The sequence below is a fragment of the Rattus norvegicus genome, chromosome 2, assembly GCF_021556685.1.
Source record: "Rattus norvegicus strain SHRSP/BbbUtx chromosome 2, alternate assembly SHRSP_T2T, whole genome shotgun sequence".
Taxonomy (NCBI): Eukaryota; Metazoa; Chordata; class Mammalia; order Rodentia; family Muridae; genus Rattus; species Rattus norvegicus.
Genome location: NC_141535.1, coordinates 204,799,736 through 204,824,766, shown reverse-complemented (window position 1 = coordinate 204,824,766; position 25,031 = coordinate 204,799,736). Strand labels below are relative to the sequence as shown.

General features: G+C 37.6%; 1 non-coding gene and 1 pseudogene across 1 annotated transcript; one reads left to right on the top strand and one right to left on the bottom strand.

Moving 5' to 3' along the window:
• Positions 1 to 208: 208 nt before the first annotated feature.
• LOC120101352 (small nucleolar RNA SNORA17) lies at positions 209 to 329 on the top strand (annotated as a pseudogene).
• Positions 330 to 14,669: 14,340 nt separating this feature from the next.
• Positions 14,670 to 14,730, bottom strand: LOC120101222 (U7 small nuclear RNA). The gene has a single exon (XR_015679239.1). It is a non-coding gene; the product is annotated as a U7 small nuclear RNA (small nuclear RNA).
• Between the last annotated feature and the right edge of the window lie 10,301 nt (positions 14,731 to 25,031).

Genomic DNA, 25,031 nt, shown 5'->3' with positions numbered 1-25,031 from the left:
AGAAATAAAATTAATTCAATGCCTACTAATCATTGTATCATACATATTGTTTTATCTAATCTCTTTGACAATCATTTTTAAAGGATAAATAATTTTCAGCTGGGGAAACTAAGGATCCAAATGCCTAGAGAAATTATTAATGTTTTTAAATTAAATTACAATAAAAAAATTTAAAAAAAGGGATGACCTGATCAAAATTAGTTTAATGTCTGACCCTGGAGGCATTAAAAGTATGGCTTCCATGTAACATATGCATCAATATGGTGACAAAGAGAAGTAGGATCACTGTTCTGACCTATGAACATCTGAATGATTATTAGCCTAGCATTTCCAGAAAAAAGCAAGCCTGAGAAGACCACCAGTCTTGCACCAGACAAGCCCTGGTGGGTTATCAGGACCAGGTTCAAGTTGGAGATGAGAAGGATCTTGACTTGGTCGGTGACCTGAGGGTAATAGTGATCCTGAGTCATCGGGCTACCTTGGCAGGCTGGGCAGGAAGCAAGACTGAGACAACTACCAGACCAGTATCATGGGGCCCAGACTGGGAGTTAGTCTGCCTGGTGCCCTAATGCAGGAGTGAGGCATGGATCTCCTCGGACTACTCCTGAGATGACTGCAGATACAAAATGACCTTGATGCCACTAAGAGGAGTACATAAGTGGTGGAAAAATAGAAGAGAAAGAGAAACAGAAGGATGTGGGCACAATGAAGAGAGGCAGAACTAAGGACTCAAAGGTAGTGAAGAACAACCTGATATGAGTAGCATGGCAGGGTCCTGACCTGTGCTGCCATCTAGGACCACATCTGGGACCATAACCCTGCAGCATCAAGGGAGTGTTACACCAAAGGCCAGGTGAACCTCTTTTGTCTGAACTGCTATTCAGGGCTATGTTTATGTCTGAGGGCCGTGAAGAACTTGCCCCACACCTCAGCTGGGCATCATAGGAGAGGTGGCCCTGGTGGTGTGAGAGCACGAGAGCTGACCCTACCTCTAGCCAGCTATAGTACACGGAAAAACAGGCTGTGCCCATGCCTGGAGTTGTGGGTGAGAGGGCTCTGAGGATATGAGCATGGCAGAGGTGGCCTTACCACTTGTCTCCTATGTGGCAGTGTGTACAAAGAAAAGATACCTTCCTCTTTTCCCCTCACTGCCTACGGCAGGTAGGGGATTAGACCTAAGGCCATGAGAACAGAAGAACTGGCCTTTCCCCTCACCAGATGCAGATTTTGGAAAGTGGGCCCTGCACCTCATGTGGGGAGCACAATGGAGCTGGCCCTGGACAATGGGTTGTTTGTGAGTTGTCCCTGAGGCCATGAATGTCTGCCTCTTGTCTGCTGGGCAGTAGCACAGACACAGGGAGAGTCCCTCATCTTCTTTTCGCCATCACCACCTGTCACGGGCATGTGACTTGGACTCAATAGGATCATGAGAGCAGGTGATCTTTCCCTACCCCACACTTGCTACAGCACTTAAGATAGCAGGTCCTACACCTCACCTGGCCAGCACTGAAGAGCTGACCCTGATAGTGGGGCTTGGGTGAGCCAACCCTGAGGGTGAGAGATTTGGATAGTGGGCCCTACAACTTGTTTGCCATATTGGAGAGTTGGTAGAGGAAAGACGCCTTCTCTCACCCTCACCACTTGCCCTCTACAGTAGACAGGATATCTAGCCCTAGGATGCTGAGAACAGGATAGGTTGTCATGTTCCCCATCAGCTGCAACACTTGGGAGAGTGGGCTATGGAACTCACCTTGGCTGAAAGGTAGGGCTGGCCTTGGATGTGAGGATTGGTAGTGAACAAGCCCCGAGGGCTTGAGAGCATGGGAGCTGGTGGGCTCACAAGAGCAGATAACTCTCAGATCCAAATTTAGAGCTTTGAATTGGTCCATGCAACATCTAGCCCATTGATGAAATGTTAGAGTACATGCAGGGACCGGTTCTACAGATCCAAATCTACAGAATCTCCATGTCAGGATAACAACAGGATATCCTAGGGGCGTCACAATGAGGTTCCAGTATTGATAGAGTAGCAGAAGCCAGAGGCCTCATAGCAGACCATTGAGTCATTGCAATAGACATTTGCAAGCAAAGAATTGAGGGCAAAAGGGTGTGTTGTAGGACCCGCTGCGACACACTGCAGCTTCTACAATGAATAATTTTTCCATCTGTTGTGTGTGGGGAGGTGCAAGGGTGTAGGGCAGGTATGGAAGGAGGCAGAGATGACTGAGATCAGATTGCAAGATGTGAAACTCACCAAGGACCAATAAAAGGCTTTTTGAAAATTGTATATTGTATTACATTTAATTACAAACAGCTATCCAAAATACATTCATTCATATAGTAATTTTTCTTATTTGATAATTTAATAACTGTCCTTAAGAGGAGGTCTTTTATTGAATTACTTTGGAGAGGTTTCAAGTTTATCTCTTCTAAAAAAATTATCTTTCTTGAGGATGTCAAGAAAGGACAGAAGTATATAATCATGACACAGTCATTCTGGTCTTTCTCCACTAATCACACAGAATGGAAGAAACTAGTGTTAATCCTCATTGAGCAAGCCTAAAGACTGCATGCAGCAAGATGTCATGAAATCTTATCTTCTAAAATGTAGACACAGGTGGGGAAAACTGAATAAAAGAGGTGCCTTTCTTGTAGCTTGGCAGGAATCACTTTGGGTACTTCAAAATCCGTTGATGTGTGGTGTTGTTAATAGAGGGGAAGATGGGGTGAAAGGAAACACAGCATGTGTTCCTCACCCAAGCACTCTGGCAGCAGGTAGCAAATCAAGTCCCTGAGTTTTTGATTTTTCCACACTAAGACCAGTTTCTTCCCCTTCCTAAACACAAATAAAAACTATTGTTTTGTTTTTCCTAAGGTAGAAAAGAATGATAACACCTTTCCCTCCTGGGCTTCTTTCTTCTCAACTAAGAAGTCAACTTAGTAAATTTTCTTCTTTAGTAAATTCAAAATATAAAAGCTCAGACTAACCTTTCTGTCAATTGCTTCCTCTCTGAATATTAATTACTCTTGTGTTAAGACTAAATGAGCAAGACAGTTGACCTTACTTGCCATTTCTCTGAATTGAGTATTACAGTAACATGAAACTACTATTTTTATTCTTAAAAACAGTTTGATTCACAGGAAATTCTTAGAACCATGATAAACTGATCAAACATTTATTTTAGCCATATCTCAACCCAAGTGAAATCTGTGTTGTATAGGGCAAGGAATCCATATTGTAGTAACTGATCATATCAACAATAGAAAACACTGTAGCTCTGCTTCCTACTGTTAGCTTGAAAAACATAGATCTAGAAATTGTAAAAATGTTGTAGGTTTGTTTTTTTTTCTTTTCAATCACATCCTTTTAATTTGACATTGCCACAGAAGTTCCTGCAGTAGTACCAGCATGGGATTTATTGTTTGATTCTGGACCCCTGAAGTTTTCCATTAAATCAGAAGGTAGCTCCTTTAAAATGTAGAACACATTGTCCTTATCTTTATACAGATGACCGCATATTTACCTGCATCAAAGAGGTTATTTCAGGATTAAATTTCACATTTACTAATGTGGGTTAGATGGTGGATGGAGAAATTTCAATAAAACAATTTATTTAAAAGTTACATTATTGTGTCTAATGCACTGTATGTTAATTGTAAAATAAAATGAAATATTTAAAAATTATTGTCAAAAAATATTTTCTGCCATGTGTTTGGAGAAACTATGCCTAGTGTATTTTTTCATTAAGGCAAGAAAAATAGGTCCTAGTATAACACTGTTTTGTTTATTCCTAAATACACAAAGATATGGTATAGGCTTCAGTATTTATATTTAATAGTCCTTATAACTGGTTTGTATTTTCCCATTGAGGTCTCATCTGTAAAGCAACTACTTTTAGGACATCATGTGTCAGACATACTCTTTTAGAGAAAGAATGGATATTTTACCCAAGAAACTTTCTCAGAGTGCTTTTGCATTATATAAAATGGATTTCTACTTAGACTCTGTACCTTCTCAAATGTCCACTTGCTTCAGACTCTATTTATAAAGGTTAAGTGTGAAATTCCCAGACTTTCCATTGCTAGTTCTTAATGTGATCTGAACAATCACGACCATGGATTAACTAGTTCTCTATGATTCATACCTTTAAAAAACTAAACCAAGTCTTAGAAACTTATTGGATTTTTATTTTTAATATTAAGCTAACTTACCCCTATTTCTTATAGATATATTCTAGATACTATTCAAAAGATATTTACATCAAATATGATTTTAGTGTTTGATTTCACTCTTATTTGCTTTAGTTCATTTTTAAAATTTAAATAAGGTATACATCCTTATTGCATAGGCATAGTTTTGTGATTTAAATTCATAGTTTTGATATTATTTTTACACGTTATTTCCCATGTAATAAACAAGTACTTTTTAAAAAATTTTTATTAGATATATTTCTTTAATTACATTTCACATGTTATTCCCCTTCCTGGTTTCCTGTCCATAAGCCCCCATCCCCTCTCCCTCCCCCATAGGGGTATTCCCCCCATACATCCCCCTTACTGCCCCTCCAAATTACCCTGCACTCTGGATCCAGCCTTGGCAGGACTAAGGGCTTCCCCTTCCTCTGGTGCCCCAACAAGGCTATTCTCTGCTACATATGCAGTTGGAGCCCTGGGTCAGTCCATGTATAGTCTTTCAGTAGTGGTTTAGTCCTTGGAAGCCCTGGTTGGTTAGCATTATTCTTATGGGGTTGCAAGCTCCTTCAACTCTTTGAATATTTCCTCTAATTCCCATCAAACGGGGTCCTGTTCTCAGATCAGTGGTTTGCTGCTAGCATTGATCACTGTATTGGACATGCTCTGGATGTCTCTCTGAGGAAAGATCTATATCTGGTCCCTTTCAGCATGCATTTTTTTAGCTTCATCAATCTTATCTAGTTTTGGTGGATATATATATATATATATATATATATATATATATATATATGTCACATGTGGAGCAGGCTCTGAATGGCTTTTCCTTGAGTTGGTGCTCTAAACTTTGCTTCCATGTCCCCTCCTATGGATCGATGTTCTTCATCCTTCTTCTTAAGCTTCCTGTGGTCTGTGGATTGCATCGTGGGTAATTCAAATTTCTTTGCTAATATCCACTTATCAATAAGTGCATACCAAATGTGTTTTTCTATGATTGAGTTACCTCATTCAAAATGATATTTTCTAGGTCATTCCATTTGCCTATGAATTTCATGAAGTCATTGTTTTTGATAGCTGAGTAGTAATCCATTGTGTAGATGTACCACATTTTTTTAATCCATTCCTCCAGGGCATCTGGGTTCTTTCCAGCTTCTGGCTATTATAAATAAGGCTTCTATAAACATAGTGGAGCATGTTTCTTTGCTGTATGTTTGAGAATCTTTTGGGTATATGCCCAGGAGAGGTATAGATAGGTCCTCAGGTAGTGGAATGTCCAATTTTCTGAGGAACCTCCAGACCGATTTCCACAGTGTTTGTACTAGTTTGCAATCCCAAAATGGAGGAGCATTCTTCTTTCTCCACATCCTTGCCAGCATTTGCTGTCACCTGAGTTTTTTATCTTAGCCATTCTGACTGGTGTGAGATAGAATCTCAGGGTTGTTTTGGTGTACATATCCCTGATGACTAAGGATGTGAAACATTTCTTGAGGTGCTTTTTGGCCATTCGATAATCCTCAACTCAGAACGTTTTGTTTAGCTCTGTACCCCATTTTTAATAGGGTTATTTGGCGCTCTGGAGTCTAACTTCTTGAGTTCTTTATATATGTTGGAGTTTAGCCCTCTATCAGATGTAGGATTGGTAAAGATCTTTTCACTATCTGTTGGTTGCAATTTTGTCCTAATGACAGTGTCTTTTGCCTCACAGAAGCTTTGCAGTTTTATGAGGTCCCATTTGTTGATTCTTGATCTTAGAGCATAAGCCATTGGTGCTTTGGTCAGGAAATTTTCCCCAGTGCCCATGTGTTAGAGAATCTTCCCCATTTTTTTCTTCTATTAGTTTGAATGTATCTGGTTTGATGTGGAGGTCCTTGATCTACTTGGATTTAAGCTTTGTACATGGTGATAAGAATGGATTGATTTGCATTCTTCTACATGGTCACTTCCAGTTGAACCAGCACCATTTATTGAAAATGCTCTTTCTTCCATTGGATGGTTGTAGAGAGCGGCGAGGGCCGGGCCCCGGGGAAGGTGCCGGTTTCCGTCTTCCCCTCATTAAGAAAAACAAGTTCGGTTTCTGCCATCTGCTCATTGAGAAAAACAAGTCACTGAGAAAAACAAGTCCTTGAGAAAAACAAGTCCTTATTTGGCTGTTCTTGCTTGGCCTGGTCGCTTCCACAAAGTATAACCTATCCGCTGTCCCCATGTGGCTTGCTAGGATTGGCTAGTGCTAGCTATTTAAGTGTGGTGCAGGGATTTCCCGGGGTCAGAAGATTGTATCAAGGTTCCTGAGTAAAACTGCTTGAAGAAGATCTTCGCTGGTTGTGTCTTCCTTGCCGGTCGAGGTTGGGCGTGACAGATGATTTTAGCTCCTTTGTCAAAGATCAAGTGACCATAGGTGTGTGGGTTAATTTCTAGGTCTTCAATTCTGTTCCACTGATTTATCTGCCTGTCTCTGTGCCAATACCATACAGTTTTTATGACTACTGTTCTGTAATACTGCTTGAAATCAGGCATGGTGATTCCCCCAGAATTTCTTTTATTGTTGAGAATAGTTTTCGCTATCCTAGGTTTTTTGTTATTCCAAATGAACTTGGAAATTGCTTTTTCTATCTCTGTAAAAAATTGAGTAGGAATTTTGATGGGGATTGCATTGAATCTGTAGATTGCTTTTGGCAAAATGGCCATCTTCACTATATTAATCCTGCCAATCCATAAGTATGGAAGCTCTTTCTACCTTTTGAGATCTTCCTCAATTTCTTTATTCAGAGACTTGAAGTTCTTGTCATACAGATTCTTCACTTGCTTGGTTAAAGTCACACCAAGATATTTTGTATTATTTGGTAATATTGTGAAGGGTGTCATTTCCTTAAATTCTTTCTCAGCCTGTTTATCCATTGAATAGAGGAAGGCTACTGATTCGTTTGATTTAATTTTACACTCCAATACTTTGCTGAAGTTGTTTACTAGGTTAAGTAGTTCTCTGGTGGAACTTTTGGGGACACTTAAGTATACTATCATATCATCTGCAAATAGTGATGTTTTGATTTCTTCCCTTCCAATTTGTATCTATTTGACATCCTTTCTCTGTCTGATTGCTCTGACTAGGACTTCGAGTACTGTACTGAGTAAGTAGGGAGAGAGTAGGCGCCCTTGTTTAGTCCCTGATTTAGTGCTATTGCTTCAAGTTTCTCTCCATTTAGTTTGATGTTAGCTACTGGTTTGCTGTATATTGCTTTTACTATGTTTAGGTATGGGCCTTGAATTCCAATTCTTTCCAGGACTTTTATGATGAAGGGGTGTTGAATTTTGTCAAATGCTTTCTCTGCATCTAATGAAATGATCATGTGGTTCTTATCTTTGAGTTTGTTTATACAGTGGATACATTGATGGATTTTTGTATATTAAACCATCCCTGCATCCCTGGGATGAAGTCTACTTGATCATGATGGATGATCGTTTTGATTGAGTAATTTTGCATCTATATTCATTAGGGAAATTGGTCTGAAGTTTTCTTTCTTTGTTGGGTCTTTGTGTGGTTTCGGTATAAGAATAATTGAAGGAATTTGGTAGTGCTCCGTCTGTTTCAATTTTGTGGAATAGTTTGCATAGTATTGGTATGAGAACTTCTATGAAGGTCTGATAGAATTCTGCACTAAATCCATCTAGTCCTGCCTGATTTCTTTTTGGTTGGTAGACTTTTAATAACTGCTTATATTTCTTTAGGAGTTATGGAGTTTTTTAGATGGTTTATTTGTTCCTGATTTAAATTTGATACCTGGTATCTGCCTAGAAAATTGTTCATTTCCTCTCAATTTTCCAATTTTGTTGAATATAGGCTTTTGTAGTAGGATCTGATGATTTTTTTATTTGTTCAGATTCTGTTATTATAGCTCCCTTTTCATTTCTGACTTTGTTAATTTGGATACCTGTGTGACTTCTGGTTAGTCTGGCTAAGGGTTTAGCTATCTTTTTAATTTTCTCAAAGAACCAGCTCCTGGTTTTGTTGATTCTTTGCATAGTCCTTTTCGTTTCTACTTGGTTGATTTCAGCCCTGGGATTGATTATTTCCTGCTTTCTACTCTTCTTGGGTTTATATATTTCTTTTTGTTCTAGAGCTTTTAGGTGTGCTGTCAAGGTGCTGACATATGTTCTTTTTGCAGGCACTCAGAGCTATGAGTTTTCCCCTTAGTACTGCTTTCCTTGTGTTCCATAAGTATGGGAATGTTATATGTTAATTTTCATTATTCTAAGAAGTCTTTAGTTTCTTTCTTTATTTCTTCCTTGGCCAATTTGTCATTGAGTTGAGCATTGTTCAACTTCCTTGTATATGTGGGCTTTCTGTCATTACTGTTGTTATTGAAGACCAGTCTTAGTGCATGTTGATCTGATAGGATGCATGGGATTATTTCTATCTTCCTGTATCTATTGAGGCCTGTTTTGTGACCAATTATATGGTCAATTTTGGAGACGGTTCCACGAGTTGCTGAGAAGAAGTTATATCCTTCTGATTTAGGTTGCAATATTCTATAAATATCCGTTAAATCCATTTGGTTCATAACTTCTGTTAGTTTCTCTATGTCTCTGTTGAATTTCTCTTTCCATGTTCTATCCATTGATGAGAGTGGGGTGTTGAACTCTCCTACTATTATCATGTGAGGTGCAATGTGCACTTTGAGGTTTCTTTTATGAATGCATGTGCCCTTGCATTTGGAGCATAGATATTTAGGATTGAGAGTTCATCTTGGTGGATTTTTCCCTTGATGAATATGAAGTGTCTTTCCTTATATTTTTTGATGACTTTTGGCTGAAAGTCAATTTTATTTGATATTCGAATGGCAACCCCAGCTTGTTTCTTTGAGCTATTTGCTTGGAAAGTTGTTTTCCAGCCATTTACTCTGAGGTAGTGTCTGTCTTTGTCTCTGAGGTGTGTTTCCTGCATGCAGCAAAGTGCTGGGTCCTCTTTACATATCCAGTCTGTTAGTCTATGTCTTTTTATTGAGGAATTGAGTTCATTGATGTTGAGAGATATTAAGGAATAGTGATTGTTGCTTCCTGCTATTTTCATTGTCAGAGGTGGAATTATGTTTGTCTGTCTCTCTTTTGGTTTCATTGCAAGGAAATTATATTCTTGCTTTCTCTACAGTGTAGTTTCTCTCTTTGTGTTGGAGTTTTCCTTCTATTATCCTTTGTAGGGCTGTATTTGTAGACAGATATTGTGTAAATTTGAGTTTGTCATGGAAGATCTTGGTTTATCCATATATGTTAATTGAGAGTTTTGCTGGGTATAGTAACCTGGGCTGGCATTTGTGTTCTCGTAGGGTCCGTATGATATCTGTCCAGGATCTTCTGGCTATCATAGTCTCTGATGAGATGTCTGGTGCAATTCGTATAGGTCTGCCTTTATATATCACTTGACATTTTTCCCTTACTGCTTTTAATATTCTTTCCTTGTTTTGTGCATTTGGTGTTTGAACTATTATGTGAAGGGAGGAATTTTTCTTCTGGTCCAATCTATTTGGCGTTCTGTAGGCTTCTTGTATGTTTACGGGCATCTCTTTCTTTAGGTTAGGGAAATTTTCTTCTATAATTTTGTTAAATATATTTACTGACCCTTTAAGTTGGGATTCTTCACTCTCTTCTATATCTATTATCCTTAGGTTTGATATTCTTATTGGGTCCTGGATTTCCTGTATGTTTTGGGCTAGGAGATCTTTTCCATTTTACATTTTCTTTAATAGTTGTGTCAATGTTTTCTATGGTATCTTCTGCCCCTGAAATTCTCTGTTATGTCTCTTGTGTTACATTTCTTTAAGGTAGTTCTTTATGTCTTTCTCAAAGTCCTCCATCATTATCAAAAATCTACATCTTGCTTTTCTGGTGTGTTTGGCTATCTAGTGTTTTCTTTGTGGGAGAACTGGACTCTGATGATGCCAAGTAGTCCTGGTTTCTGTTGCTTAGGTTCCTGTGCTTTTTTCTAGCAATTGGGTTGTCTCTGGTGTTTGCTTATCTGGCTATTTCTAAGAGTGACTTGACCCTGCTGTAGGCCTCCGTGTCAGCACTCCTGTATAACTGTTTTTCTATTTTCTTTCAGTCTTTTCTGAGAACAGGTGCTTTGATTTCAGGTGTGTCAGTGCTCCTGGAGACTGTCTTTCAATTCTAGGCATGGGCAGGAATCAAAGGGTCCTGCGCTTGATTGCTCCTAGGTCCTTGCACCCATGGGGCAGAGTTAGCACTAGGCAATTCCCTCCTGGGTCTGGACTGTGGGCAGAGGGTAGTCTCCTCTGACTTCTCATTAGTATCCACACTTCTGAGGGTCCAGCTGTCTCCCCCATGGGATTTGGATGCAGGGAACTCTTTGGCTGGTTCAGTTCAGTCCTGGGCACAGACCAGAACCATGGGTACCAGCAGCTGTCTGTTCCTATATTCCTGTTTCCAGAGGCACTGTGCAGTTTCCCCTTGGACCGAGGATTTGGGCAGAGGTGTGCAGAGGTGACAGTTTGTCCTGTGGTCTCAGAATATCTGCACTCCTGGGTTTTCAGCTCTCTTCCCCACAGGATTTTCCAGTTAGTTTTCTATCTATATAGGATACAGTTGTGAGACTGAACAATTATTCAAGTATATAGAATTAAATATGATGTTAAATAACCAATTCAAGTTTACTTTTAGTTTGATTGAAGATCCAACATTATTTCTGTAGTATAATCTGTTACCCATAGTAAGAAATCTTAGATGTTCAGTAAAAGTTAATACTTTTACCAGTATTAACTTATAATTGATGTACTGGCATACATCATCATATTTACAATATTGTGTAAAACATCAGAAAATGTGCAAGGTAGCTTCATAGCAGACATATATGAAGGTATGTGGGGTGTATTTGTTAAATCATAACAAGTAGATAGATCTTTATAAATGAGCATAAAACAAAACACAGATAAAATGTAAGAATTTTAAAATCTAATTTGTTTGGCTGAACTATTTAAATGATATTTCTAACTCATTGTCTCAGTGGTTATGGGACCATTTCCTTTTTTTAGTCAATTCTAGGACATGGAATTCTAGAAGATGTATTCCAAAATAAACAATTTGACAATGCAGGTGGTATGGACACACAAGGTTCTTTGAATCTACACTGAACATATTAGAATATTTCTAGCAGTCACAAAGATAGAATTTCAAGTTTGCCTGTCATCTCTAGAGTTCCTTCTTTATTTAAGGAATATAACTGTGTGCCTGATACACAATGAAAGCCTAAGAGCCACTTGTATCAGATCCTTCATTTCCTACCTGACGTTCTTGATCATATACACCCATGGCAATCTCAGTGTCTCCTTTCTACCTTTAGTCACTAAAGTCTATACCCAACTATTTTAGGGCAAAATTTCTGAACATGAGTCTGCGATTTCATCTTCTTTTCTTTATTTGGCCATTCTACCTCTTGGTACCAGAATGTCTCTAAACATAAATCCAGAGCCCAAAACCAGAAATTGATATTCAAAGCTTCCTCTAAAGGAAATAACATGCCTCTATTTGGAAAAAGGGTCTTTTAAGCCTAGAGGCATTTGAACGTTAGAAAAATTAGTGGATAATAAAAGCAATTTGTGGAAGTTCTTCTTGTGATATCTATATGTATGAGAAAGTTGAACTATTGTGAATTGACTGCATTTCGATTAAAAATGTTGCTCAGCTATCTAATTCTAAGCTATTTCCCGTATTAGACTCCATTACCTCCTCTGAAAACAATCATCGACTCCAATCAAGAAGGTCAGAAAGCATCTTTCAAGTCAGCAATCAACCCCAGCTGAAGAAGTATAAAAAGAAACCTGATTTGTGAAATTTCTCATTGAGATTTGTTCCTGGGAACATTAACTTCATATCATGGACACTCTAGTCTTAAAGCAAATGGATTTGACCTAGCAAAAACAGCAAAGGAGACATTTAACTCTAAATAATGTGAAAATGACACTTGAGAAATAGACAATTTAAGAATCTTAAATAATTAAAACACATTTTATGCTCATTTAAAAAAACAAAAGTCATGTTTTTAAATAGCAATAAATTCAGTACTTTTTAAAAAGAGTTTAAATGGTGTTCATTTATTTTTATGTATTCTTCTACCTTACAATGCATCCTGATATCAGCCTGTCTTCCCTCCCCTCCTGCTAGTTGTTCCACACAATTTCCCCTGCCCTCCAGATTCCACTGCTCCTCCATTTCCTTTCAGAAAGGATCAGGCCTTCTAGGAATATCAACCAAATGCTACTAGTTGCAATAAGAATAGTCACAAATCCTCTTATCAAGGCTGAACTAGGCACCCCAAGAAAGGCAAGAGTCCCATGAACAGGCAAAAGGGACAGAGACATACTTTATACCACTGTTAGAAGTCCAACAAAAAAGACCAAGCTAAACAAACACAACATATATGCAAAGGGCTTAGCATAAACACATCCAGACTCTGAATTCTGATTGAGTTTCTGTGAGCCCCTATGAGCCCTGCTTAATTGATTCTGTAGCATTTGGTATCCTCCAGCCCTCTGGTTCTTAATAATCTTTATTGTCTTTCCATTGAAGTTTCCCAAGCTCAGCCTAAGGATTGGTGACGGGTCTTTGTATGTCCTTCTGTCAGGTGCTACAGGAAGCCTCTCTGATGAGCAGTGAGCCAAGCACTGATATATGAGTTAAGAAACTATCATTAGGACTCATTTCAACTGAAATGTAAGGCAAAGGAAACTGTTAATAAGACAAAATGGTATTCTACAGAATAAGAAAAGAGTTTCACCAACTCCATATCCTATAGTGTTAATATCCAAAACTATAAAAAAAAACTCAAGAAACTAGACATCAACAAACAAAACTGATCAATGAAAGAATAGGATACAGATCTAAATAAAGAATTCTCAATAGAGGAGTCTAAAATGGCAAAGAAACACTTAAAAACATATTGAATAGTTTTAGTCATCAGCAAAATGTAAATCAAAACTATATTGAGATTCCATTTTATCCCTGTCAGAATGACTAAGACTACAAATGATAGCTCAGGATGGCAAAGGTGTGGAGGAAGAAACTCCTCTATTGCTAGTGAGAGTACAAACTCATACAGCCACTGTGGAAACTGATATGGTTGTTCCTTAGAAAACTGTGAATAGATCTACCTGAAGAAAAAGTTATGCCACTTTTGAGCATATATCCAAAGGACACTCCATTCTACCACAAGGATACTCACTCAACTATGTTCATAGCAACTTTGTTCATAATAGCAAGTAGCTAGAAACAACCTAGATATCCCTTAATTTAATAATAGATAAAGAAACTGTAGCACATTTACAGAATGGATTATTAGTCAACTGTTAAAAATATCAACATCAGAGCACTAGCAGGCAAATGGATGGAACTTGAAAAATCATCTTAAGTGATGCAACCCAGAACCAGAAGGACAAATCTGATATATACTAACTTATAAGTAGATATTATCTAATAAGTAAAGGATAATTACACGAATATACAGACCTAGAGAGACTAAGTAAAAAGGAAGGATTTAGGAAGGATGAATGAATCTCCCTGGAAAGGGAAAATAGAGTTGATTTTTTTCAGGAGAACTAGGTGGGGCTGGGAAAAAGAATAGGTTAAGATGAGAGGGATGGGGGCAGAGATTACTGAAAGAGATGATTAGAATTGGTGGTCATTAGGAACTCATTTGGAAACCTAATGCAATCAAAAATTCCTGGAACCTGTGAAGATGATCTTATAGAGGACTCCTCATAATGGATGATAGAAAGCCTGAACCAGTCAACTTCTATAATCAGGCAAGCTTTTTAGTGGTGGGACTGGGACAGTAACCCAGCCACAAAACATTTTACTCACAACCTGTCCTGCCTAAGATGTGCTAGGGCAAAGGTGGCTCAGAGTTTATGGAAGCAGCCAGTGAATGATTGGTCTACCTTGAGGCCTAAGCAATGAGGTAGCCCACGCCCAACACTGCTTGGATGTCCAGGAACCAGAAGGTAGATGCCTCAGAGATCTAGGGTAGAAACAAGACTGACAAAAATAATATTATTTTGAAAGAATGTAAAATAGTTCTTTTATTTGTGGGATATTATAAAACTATTGATACATTACGTTTTGTGCCTTTCTAGACTTCTGGCCATTACACACATCAGACCTGCCAAGGACCAGTCTCTGTTTGGTCAGGGATTCTGAGAAAGGGGTACTTTGGAGCTGCAAAAAGAATGACTTGAAGTCAAATCATAGGTACAATGTGACATAGACTTATAGTTTGCTCAAGATGGCTCCCTAGATAGCTCTCTGCTTGAGACATCTCCTTGCTCAAGACAAGTTTCTTCTAGAGATGATTTTCTTATGCTAGAAAAAAATTCTGCAAGGTATCTAGATAGTTCATGAGTTTTCTAACCAAAGCAGTTCTCTCTGGGTAGCTGGTAGAAGAAATTCTAAAAGACCTGTGCTAGCTCTTTAAGCAATTCTTGGGATTTTTGACCAAGCAGAAATCCTGTTAGAAAAATTTTAAAAGAACTATGAAAAATTCTAAAAACAGCCTACTCCCCATGAAGTTTCTTCTCACCAAAATCAGAAAATTTGCTAGATAAAGTATAAACGAGTTGCATTTGCTCTTCAGAGATCTCCAAACAGCTCAGCTCTTCTTAGGGGTAAATTTCTAAAGAAAAGAACTGATATTGCTCTCTGCAAGCTCATCTCACACAGACTAAAGAGCGTAGTCTTTTATTTACATATAACTTGAGTCATTTACTCCAAGTTCCTTCTTGACCATCCCAGAAATTAGTATTCAATAACTGTAGCCCCTTGATTCACAGAGGAAGACAGAAGGTATACATTTTATTTTAATGGCAAATGAATTCAGAGTTGTGCCTAGTTTTGGAAGCACAAACTTAAACGTAGCTAGTTGGGATCCCATCTTGAGATGTCCCATGCTGATGACACCTGGATGATCTTGAACTCAGGAATCTGTTTGCCTTTATATTTAAGCTTTTGTATCATTGCGAGCAGCTGTCTCACAGCGCAGATGCTTTTGTCTCTCTAGGTCTACGAAGACTCTTGTAAAATTCATATTACCTCCTTATACTATTAATAGTTGAGAAATTATATATTTTCAACTCATGTTTTCTGCCATAGCCATAGCAAACTTCAGGCTGTCCTGAAGGTCACAGCATTCTACCATTTTGCTGAGACATTAGACACACCCTTACCTCCCAAACTCATGTTGTCTTTGATTATCATGGAATCATTAATCTTTACAGAAAGGACATTTCCCTGAAGGAGGAACATAAAGTCAAATATACAAACAAACCTTACACCTATCAATGCTCAATACTTGTGGGGCCACACCCTGCTGGCCCTGTTCCATGGGCAGGAAAGCATGTTACACTTCTGTTTCCATACAGTCCAGCAGGACTCAGCACAGAATGTTTACAAAGTCACACTTCTGATAAAATAAGAATCAAGTATTCTTATCGTTACTATCATTAGGGGATTAAAGAAGTCTATTTTAACAATAAAGACAATTTTATACAATATCTTTAAAGGTAGTAAACTTTAAGGCAATTTAGATCCTTTTATGTTTTTTCTCAGCAGGTGACATTTGGAGGATATATCTAAGAATTTGTATTTTTAAATATCACTAAGGTATAATACTAAATGATACACAGAAAACATATTATTGTAATTATTAGTGAGTTATAGATAGCATAATATAAGTAACTATAAATTGTTTATTGTTGCCAAACCCTCATCTCAGTAATTGACCTGGTCAAGTAATTGAATTTTGACATTCTCTAGAATATGTAACAATAAATTTTTAATACATTCAATATCCATATACATTTATTTCAGTAAAGGCAGTACTATAAAGATGAATTATTGAATCAAAAATTCTAATCCTACGAATAAACCTAGTAAAAGCCAATCATATTTTGAGGACACAAAATTTACAATGGAAAATGTTTTTATTCATAGGATATAGAGTTTGAATTTCAACTTAACTATTGCAAATTCTACCTATTATCTGCTGTCAGGTATTATCTGACATTACTAATAATAGATATAAAATAATGTCGTTTTATAAAATTCTGTTATATTTTGTCTTTTTGGGATTTAAATAAGGAAAGTTGTCTTTTGAAATTTATGCCTACAAAAATGAACCACCAGGAAAGTACAGATCCTTGACTTTCAGTTCATTTACGTGCTTGCTTGCATGTGATATGGTCCAATCTCCCAGGTGAGTATTATATACATACTAACACCAGGTGATTGCCAAAGAGATCTTGTTGATACTAAAAATAAATTTGCAAAAGATTGTATGCTGAACAAGACTATAATATAACAAGAATAGTATATAGCATAGCCAAAGAACTGTAGGCTTGGTCAGATTGTTTTTAAAAACCTACTTTTAATAAGGGTTTTTAAAAGTTTTTACCTTCCCCCTCTTCTAACCCACTATCAAAAAAGTAGGGGAGAAATGATGGTAAATAGGACCTAATGTTTAGAAGACGTCCTTTGCATAGATCCTAATAAGTGGATATTAGCTAAAAATACAGACTACCTAGGATACAACCTGCAGAATTTAAGAAGTTTAACAAGCAAAAAGGCCAAGTGAGAATGTTTAAATCGCATTTAGGAAGGGACAGAAAATAATCACAGGAGACAGAGGCAAGGAGGGACTTGGGAGGCAGAAGGAAGTGGGAGGGAAAATGGGAACAGGATCAGGTATAGGAGCACGGGGGACAGGAGAGAAGCCCAGAGGGCCAGCAGAATGAATGGAAATATGCAGTTTCAGATGGTGATGGGGTGGGAAGTCTCTAGAAAGTACCAGAGACCCGGGACTCAATGGGAGTGACCTTATATAAAATACACAAGAGTAGGGAGAGGGAACTCAAAGAGTCTACCTCCAGAAGATAGACAAGGTCTCAAGAGGAGGGATGGTGTTATCAACCCACAGTCAAAATTTCTGACCCAGAAGTGTTCTTGTCTAAAAGAACTAAAAGGATAAAAATGGAGAAGAGCCTAAGGGATAGGTGGTCCAGTGACCACCCAACTGGAGATCCATCTCATAGGGAAACACTAAGGCCTGACACTGTCTCTGATGCTATGGTGTGCTTACAGACAGGAGATTAGTATGGCTGTCCTTTGAGAGGCCCAACAGCTAGCTGACTGAGACAGAAGCAGATGCTTTCACCCAACCTTGAACTGAAGTCGGGGACCCTTGTGGTTGAATTAGAGAGAGGCTGGAAAAAGTATAATAGGAGGGCGACCTCACAGACAGACCACCAGTCTCAACTAACCCAGACCTCTATGAGTGCCCATATACCAAGCCATCAACCAGGCAGCATACAGGAGTTGGTACAAGGCTCTGGACACCTATATAGCAGAGAACTGCCTGATATTGCCTCAGTGGAAGAAGATGCATTTAATCCTTGGGGGATGTGAGGCCCCAGGAATGGGAGAGGCTTGGGGATGGGGGAGCATCCTCTCTGAGACAGGGGGGAGGAAGAATGGAATGAGGAACTGAGGGAGGGGTAAAAAGGAAGGGGGACAACACTGGACTATAAATTACAAAATAACAATAGCAATAATAATAATAATGGTAGTCCTTTGAGGCGATTTTAATCTCCTTTTGTAAGGATACAGGCAGATCAATTTCCTAGTGTCAGGATGTCAAACATGAGTCAGTAGAGGTTGCAAAAATCCAGCAGAAATAGCTAGGACATTGTTCAGTGTGAGTCAGCAGGAGTGACCTTGACACCAGGAGAAGGTCTCTGCCATGCCTCTCTCAGAGAAGTGGAGATCAGTGAAGATGAAGGCGTGAGACCACCGAAGACAGGTAAAGCTATGAATGCAAGCACAGCATCGCTGACTATTGAGTCCTATTTACATTCTCTCCAAAATTCACATGTCCTCCCACAGGTCTTACCTCAGGAAAATACCATGTGAGTCTATATCAAGAGATATATCCAAAATCTTTCATTTTTAAAAGAAGCACCTTTCCACAGGCTTTCTACATCACTTTGAAATTGTTTTTGTCTTTTAATTAGCATATGGGAAGCCCTTGTAATCACAGAAATTTGTAACTATGAAATTACAGAAATTGTAATTATGATGCAAAATCTATTTTAGACATAATATTTCTAGTTCATCACAGAAACACAAAACATTTGACATTGAAAGGATGATGTGGGCTAAAACTCAGGTAAGTGGTTGGAGTTTTCAAGGAGAAAGGATGCAAAATGAAAACCATAGCAACCAGCATTAAATTATAAACTATATTCAAAATCAAGAAATTAAAGGAATATATGTGGCTCATATATTTTCCTTTCTCATATTATTTTTAAAATATTTATTAGATATGTTTCTTTACTTACAATTCAATTGTTAAACCCCTTCCTGGTTTCCTGTCCATAAGTCTCCATTCCCTTGCCTCCCCCTCCCCCATATGGGTATTTCCCCCTATAAATCCCCCTTACTGACCACCCCCGTATTCCCCTGCACTTGGGGTCCAACCTTGGTAGGACCAAGGGCTTCCCCTTCCACTGGTGCCCCAACAAAGCTATTCTCTGCTACATATGCAGTTGGAGCCCTGGGTCAGTCCATGTATATAGTCTTTCTGTAGTGGTTTAGTCCCTAGAAGCTCTGGTTGGTTGGCATTGTTGTTTTTATGGGGTGTAAGCTCCTTCAACTCTTTCAATACTTTCTCTAATTTCCCCAATGGTGTCTTGTTCTCGGTTCAGTGGTTTGCTGCTAGCATTGACCTCTGTATTAGACATGCTCTGGATGTGTCTCTCAGGAGAGATCTATATCCAGTCCCTTTCAGCATGCATGTTTTAGCTACATCAATCTAGTTTTGGTGACTGTAAATATATGGGCCACATGTGAGGCAGGTTCTGAATGGCCATTCCTTGAGGTGCTGCTCTAAACTTTGCTTCCATATCCCCTCCTATGGATATATATTTTCCCTTTTAAGAAGGAGTGGGAGCATCCACATTTTGGTCATCCTTCTTGAGTTTCGTGTAGTCTGTGGATTCCATCTTCGGTAATTCGAGCTTTTTGGCTAGTATCCACTTATGAATAAGTGCATATAAAATGTGTTTTTCTGTGCTCACTAGATGATATTTTCTAGTTCATTCCATTTCTCTATGAATTTCATGAAGTCATTGTTTTTGATAGCTGTGTAGTACTCCATTGTGTAGATGTACCACATTTTTTAATCTATTCCTCTGTTGAAGGGCATCTGGATTCTTTCTAGCTTCTGGCTATTATAAATAAGCCTGCTATGAAAATAGTGGAGCACGTGTCTTTGTTGTATATTGGGGCATCTTTTGGGTATATTCTCAAGAGAGGTACAGCTGGGTCCTCAGGTAGTGGAATGTCCAATTTTCTGAGGAACCTCCAGACTGTTTTCAGAGTGTTTGTACTAGTTTGCAATTCCACCAACAATGTAGGAGTGTTCCTCTTTCTCCACATCCTTGACAGCATCTGCCATCACCTGAGGTTTATTTTTTTTTTATCTTAGCCATTCTAGCTGGGGTGAGGTGGAATCCTAGTGCTGTTTTGATTTGCATTTCCCTGATGACTAAGGCTGTTGAACATTTCTTGAGGCTCTTTTTGGCCATTCAATAATCTTCAGCTGAGAATGTCTTGTTTAGCTCTGTACCCCATTTTTATTGGGGTTATTTGGCTATCTGGAGTCTAACTTCTTGAGTTCTTTGTATATTTTGGATATTAGCCCTCTATCAGATATAGGATTTGTCCTAATGACAGCGTCTTTTGCCTCACAGAAGCTTTGCAGTTTTATTAGGTTCCATTTGTCGATTCTTGATCTTAGAGCATGAGCCATTGGTGTTTTGGGCAGGAAATTTTCTCCAGTGCCCATGTGTTAGAGACTCTTCCCCACTTTTTCTTCTATTAGTTTGAATGTATCTGGTTTGATGTGGAGGTCCTTGATCCACTTGGACTTAAGCTTTGTACAGGATGATAAGAATGGATCGATTTGCTTTCTTCTACATGCTGACCTCCAGTTGAACCAGCACCATTTGTTGAAAATGCTCTTTCTTCCATTGGATCATTTTATCTCCTTTGTCAAAGATCAAGTGACCAAAGGTATGTGGGTTCATTTCTGGGTCTTCAATTTTCTTCCACTGATCTGTCTGCCTTTCTCTGTACCAATACCATACAGTTTTTATGCCCATTGCTCTGTAATACTGCTTGAAGTCAGGGATGGTGATTCCCCCAGAATTTCTTTTATTGTTGAGAATAGTTTTCGCTATCCTGGGTTTTTTGTTATTCCAAATGAATTTGCAAATTGCTCTTTCTCATATTATTTTTATATCTTTTATGCACAATTGTGGTAAGAATGTGTGCATGTGGAGTTATGTGCTTGTATGTGCGTAAGGGTGTGTTGTACATTTGCTAACATGTACATATATATGGTTAGGGCTGTGTCTGTAGTTATGTGGTGTTTGGCCTTGTATGTACATGTGTGTGTGTGTGTGTGTGTGTGTGTGTGTGTACACTTCTGTGTGCTTGTTTGCTCTTGTCTGTGCATGTGCACAGGTAGGAGGAAGATATATGCTCTGCCATATCATATACCCAGATGCCCTAATTTTTTGAAACAAGGTCTCTGAATGAAGGCAAAGATAATCTGGCTTCCAGTAAGCTCCTAAAATACCCATGTGTTTGTCTTGCTTGCTGCTTACATCAGAGAAGTAGAAGAACCTATCATTCCCTGTGGATGATGGCATTAGACCTCAAGTCCTCTCCTTACGTTTGCCTAGAAAGTTCTCCCATACATTGCCCCATCTCTCAATTCACTCAAAGTAGTTTGTTGTACAAAAATTTATAGTAATTTCAAGGTCAATGCTTGAATCTCCTAATGTCAGCAAAGAATATACAGGTAGTTCTTGGCTTTGGACATTCAAATTAGTAAAGCTTTGTTTTATCACAATTTAATTAACCAATTTCAGCTCTCTAACATAAATCATATGTTTTGGTTTCCCAGATTCTAACAGATAAGATAAATGCATAAATTACATGTTTTCTGTTAGTTTTTTTAGTGTACATGCACATTATAATTAATGATCAAATATACCTTGTGTTTCTCAGGTATTGGTTGCTGTGTATTCGCTAGTAGTCCAGAGACAAGGGAGAAATTATAATACTGCTTCTTCTCTCTTTGGAGTGAATTCATTCTACATTTTATACAATTAATAATCCATATAGGAAGCCAAAAAAATGCTTGAATGAAGTGAGTTACATGTAAATGAAGTACTAAAAGAAAAACACAATTATACAAAATATTGTCATTGTCCCTATTCACGATGAGATATCAATCCAGAGAAACTTAAAAGAGTAAAAATTATAAATATGAATGAGGAAACCAAATGTGCTGCTCTGATGATGCAGAGGAAATAATACCAGGAGGATTCATAACCTTAAAGAACATGAGATACCATTCTGATGCTGAAACTCATTTGATGGATCAAAATAGATAGTTTAATTTTTAAGTCAAGTCACAGAAGGATTGATTAAGTGCTAATATTTGGTAAAACAAACAAGCAACAAAAATGGCACAGGTAAAGGTCCAGTTAAAATGAAGATAAGTTGGCCAAGATTTAACCCTATTATGCAGGATATAAGTTTCATATTTCTATACTGCTGCAGTTAATACAAGAGAGGATTGTATAAAAATGAAATGCCTTACATTGATAAAAATATACTTTATAAATATTTTTGATGTCATTCTATATTTTCTTAGAGAGCAGTTGAAGCTTATTAAGGATTTAATTATTGATTTATAATCTCTCTCTATCTCTCTGTGTGCATGTGTGTGTGTGTGTGTGTGTGTTTATAATTTAAGAATAGTGTATCATACTTAGTCAATCAGATTCTCAGGATTAGTCATTTCTATGTAAATATCTAGCTTCCTCTGAATAAGAGACAATTTCTTCTCAAGCCAAATATTAGTGACTTTAACCTTGGAACATAGATTTGGGTTGCCAAAAATATTGTTCTCTAACAGAGTCTCAATTTCCTGATGTTTTTATAGCAACTGAACAAAGAAAGTCATAAATAATGACACTTTTTCAAATACATTAGTGAAGACATCTAGTAGTTGAGTTATAGAAAATTGGAGAAATATTGCTTCTAAGTATTGTAGCTTACCTGGTAATATTATCTTTTAGATTGATGGAAGCTATTGTTTATCTTAGAACCAAAGAATTTACCTAATAGTTACATAGATGGTAGGCCAAACACAGAAATATAGACAATGGATGAAAATTAAGAGGTTAAAGACAACACAAAGATAATTTGCCTTTTATCTTACAACATGACACCAGCTCTTCAGACTCATAAAAGATCTATTCAGTCAATCAAGCAGCTTGTTGGGTGCTTTGGGACTTTAGTTCATAACTGACTACAAGTTTTCCTTGTCCAATTTTGATGTGATGAATTTTGTTTTATATTTTTAGTTTGTTAGGGTTGATGGTGGCTTTTAGATGCCTGTTTTTTTCTAATGACATACAGAAAGGAAATGGATCTAGATGGGAAAGGAAGTAGGTAGGAACTGTGTAGAGGGAGTAGAGGGAAGGGAACCTGTGATGAGAATATATAGTATGAGAAAAGAATCTATTTTCAATAAATGGGGAAAAAGATAAAATGACAGGCCTTCAAACACAGGAAGTTGGTTGAGTTAACAAAGTTAAATTTAAGGTAGTTAGTTTCATTAGATTATAAACAAAAATTTGGTCTTCTGGCATGCATGGGAACTACATATACATTTTGTTTTTTCCCAATGTGGCATTTTGAATGTGTTCTTAGAACTTTCTAAAATTTTTCTTTTTTCCTGTTGTGTTTATATACTTTAGTCAGTTTTTGAAAGGAATTTAGGGTCTATAGGTCATAAAATATGAGGACTTGTGTTGGGTTGTACAAATTCTTTTGCTTCTAAGGCTTTAAAAATAAAGTCTCTCTTTGAGAAAAGAAATGTGTGTTGCTAGTCTAAAAAAATGTCCGTGGAGATTCTGTAGAGGATAAGATAAGCTGAAAGGAATGAAAGTCTATAATGGACTTCATTTGGAATTTTATCCTTTGGACATAGAAATTGTCATGATTGTTAGAAATCCCCATTTGGTGAAGGCCAAAGAAGTTTCACACATCAGTTTCACATGTAGAGAAATTTTGATCCATCAACATGGCTGCTCTCATCATATCCAAAGACCTTTTATCTCTGTGTGATCTGGCTGGAGTGCAGACGTACCCTTAGTACACACGTTCAATACCTCTGGCTGGAATCATTTACTATACATCTTTAATTAAAAACAATGATGTCTAATTGAGGAACTGAAAAAGTGACTGATCAAATAAGAGTTGACAGAATGAGTGAGAGATAGGATACATACACTCTCTGGAGAAGAGCTATTTAAGAAAGTCAGTTCAGTTTAGTGGATTTGAGTTCTGAGCAGTCAGTTGGGAGTTGGCTATGAGTTCAGTTCAGTGGAGTTGAGTGCAGGCCAGCAGAGGCAGTTGAAGCCAAGAATAAGGAAGAGCCCGAAGATTATAAGAAATTGCCAGTTAGTTTGAAGCCAAACAACACAATTCAGAGAGAAGCTGAGAAAACCCAGTTGAATCAGTCAGCTTTGGAGAGGAGTTTGAGCCTGAAGAGCTGAGTGGAACCATCCTGCCAAAGTTCAGAAAGAACTAGAAAGGGTGAGCTTATTCAGCAATAAGCCTTTGGAGATGACAAATACATCTGGAAGATAAAATTTACTTTTACAATGATACTTTTTTCCAGTGTTATGAGGCTCTGGTTACCATCGAAGGAAAAAGCTAAAATAAGACATGAAAGATATTCAAAGTTTTAATTTAATGTGGAAGTAAAGATTCATGGTGAGTATGATCTTGGAGAAGAGTGTCCTAAGACTTTGTGCACATTGTTGGTAAAGAACAGAATAATCTGCTTAATCCATATAAATAATGGAATATTTATTTATTTATCTAGCCTTACTGGTTCAGCGGCCAAACTGCTGGCTTTTAACTCTGCTTTATACCAAATATACATGATAGTCAGCTCCCTTCAACTTTTTACCGTGGATCAGTCTGTTCTTCAAGTATTCCCTAGTATTTTTACTTAGAGAAAAATTTAATGATATGTCATACAATGTGACAAATAATTGTTTGATTATTTTGAAAGGTGGTAATAAGATAAACTAAGAAAAATAGAATGTAGATGATATACATTGTACTGTTACTGAGTACAGTAAAATTTTTCAAATGATAGGAATTTCAAATCATACAACTGAAACCCTGTGTGCTCAATTTTAAAGGGAATTGTATGTGAGTATTCTCATCTAGAGCACATTACAAGGAGAAGGAACGAAGCCCCTTACATTCAGATTAGGTGTGCACTCATATTTACCTTTTGCTACTGGGTTAGAATGCAGAGGGCCAGATACAATCAAAAGATGAGCAAACCTAGTTTACAAAGTTCTTTCACAAAATTGGAAAAAATAAAACTCTAGAACACCTATTGGTAAGAAACTTAGTTATCATCCTAAATCTGAATTTATGCTGAAAGGCTAGAAAGTTCTATTTGTTCTGTCATAGAGATAAATCTTTACTATTGGTTGATACAGAAGAATCAGAAAACTGACCACATAAAGCTCATTTAAAGGAAAAATAAATTAGGAACTTGGGATTCTCAGAGACTTCATATCTAATCCTTTAAAAGCACCATTATTGAGAGAATTCAGTGGATTCAATGGGCAGTGCACATTGTCAAATCTAGAGACAACTATCTATGATAACAAAGATGTATTTCA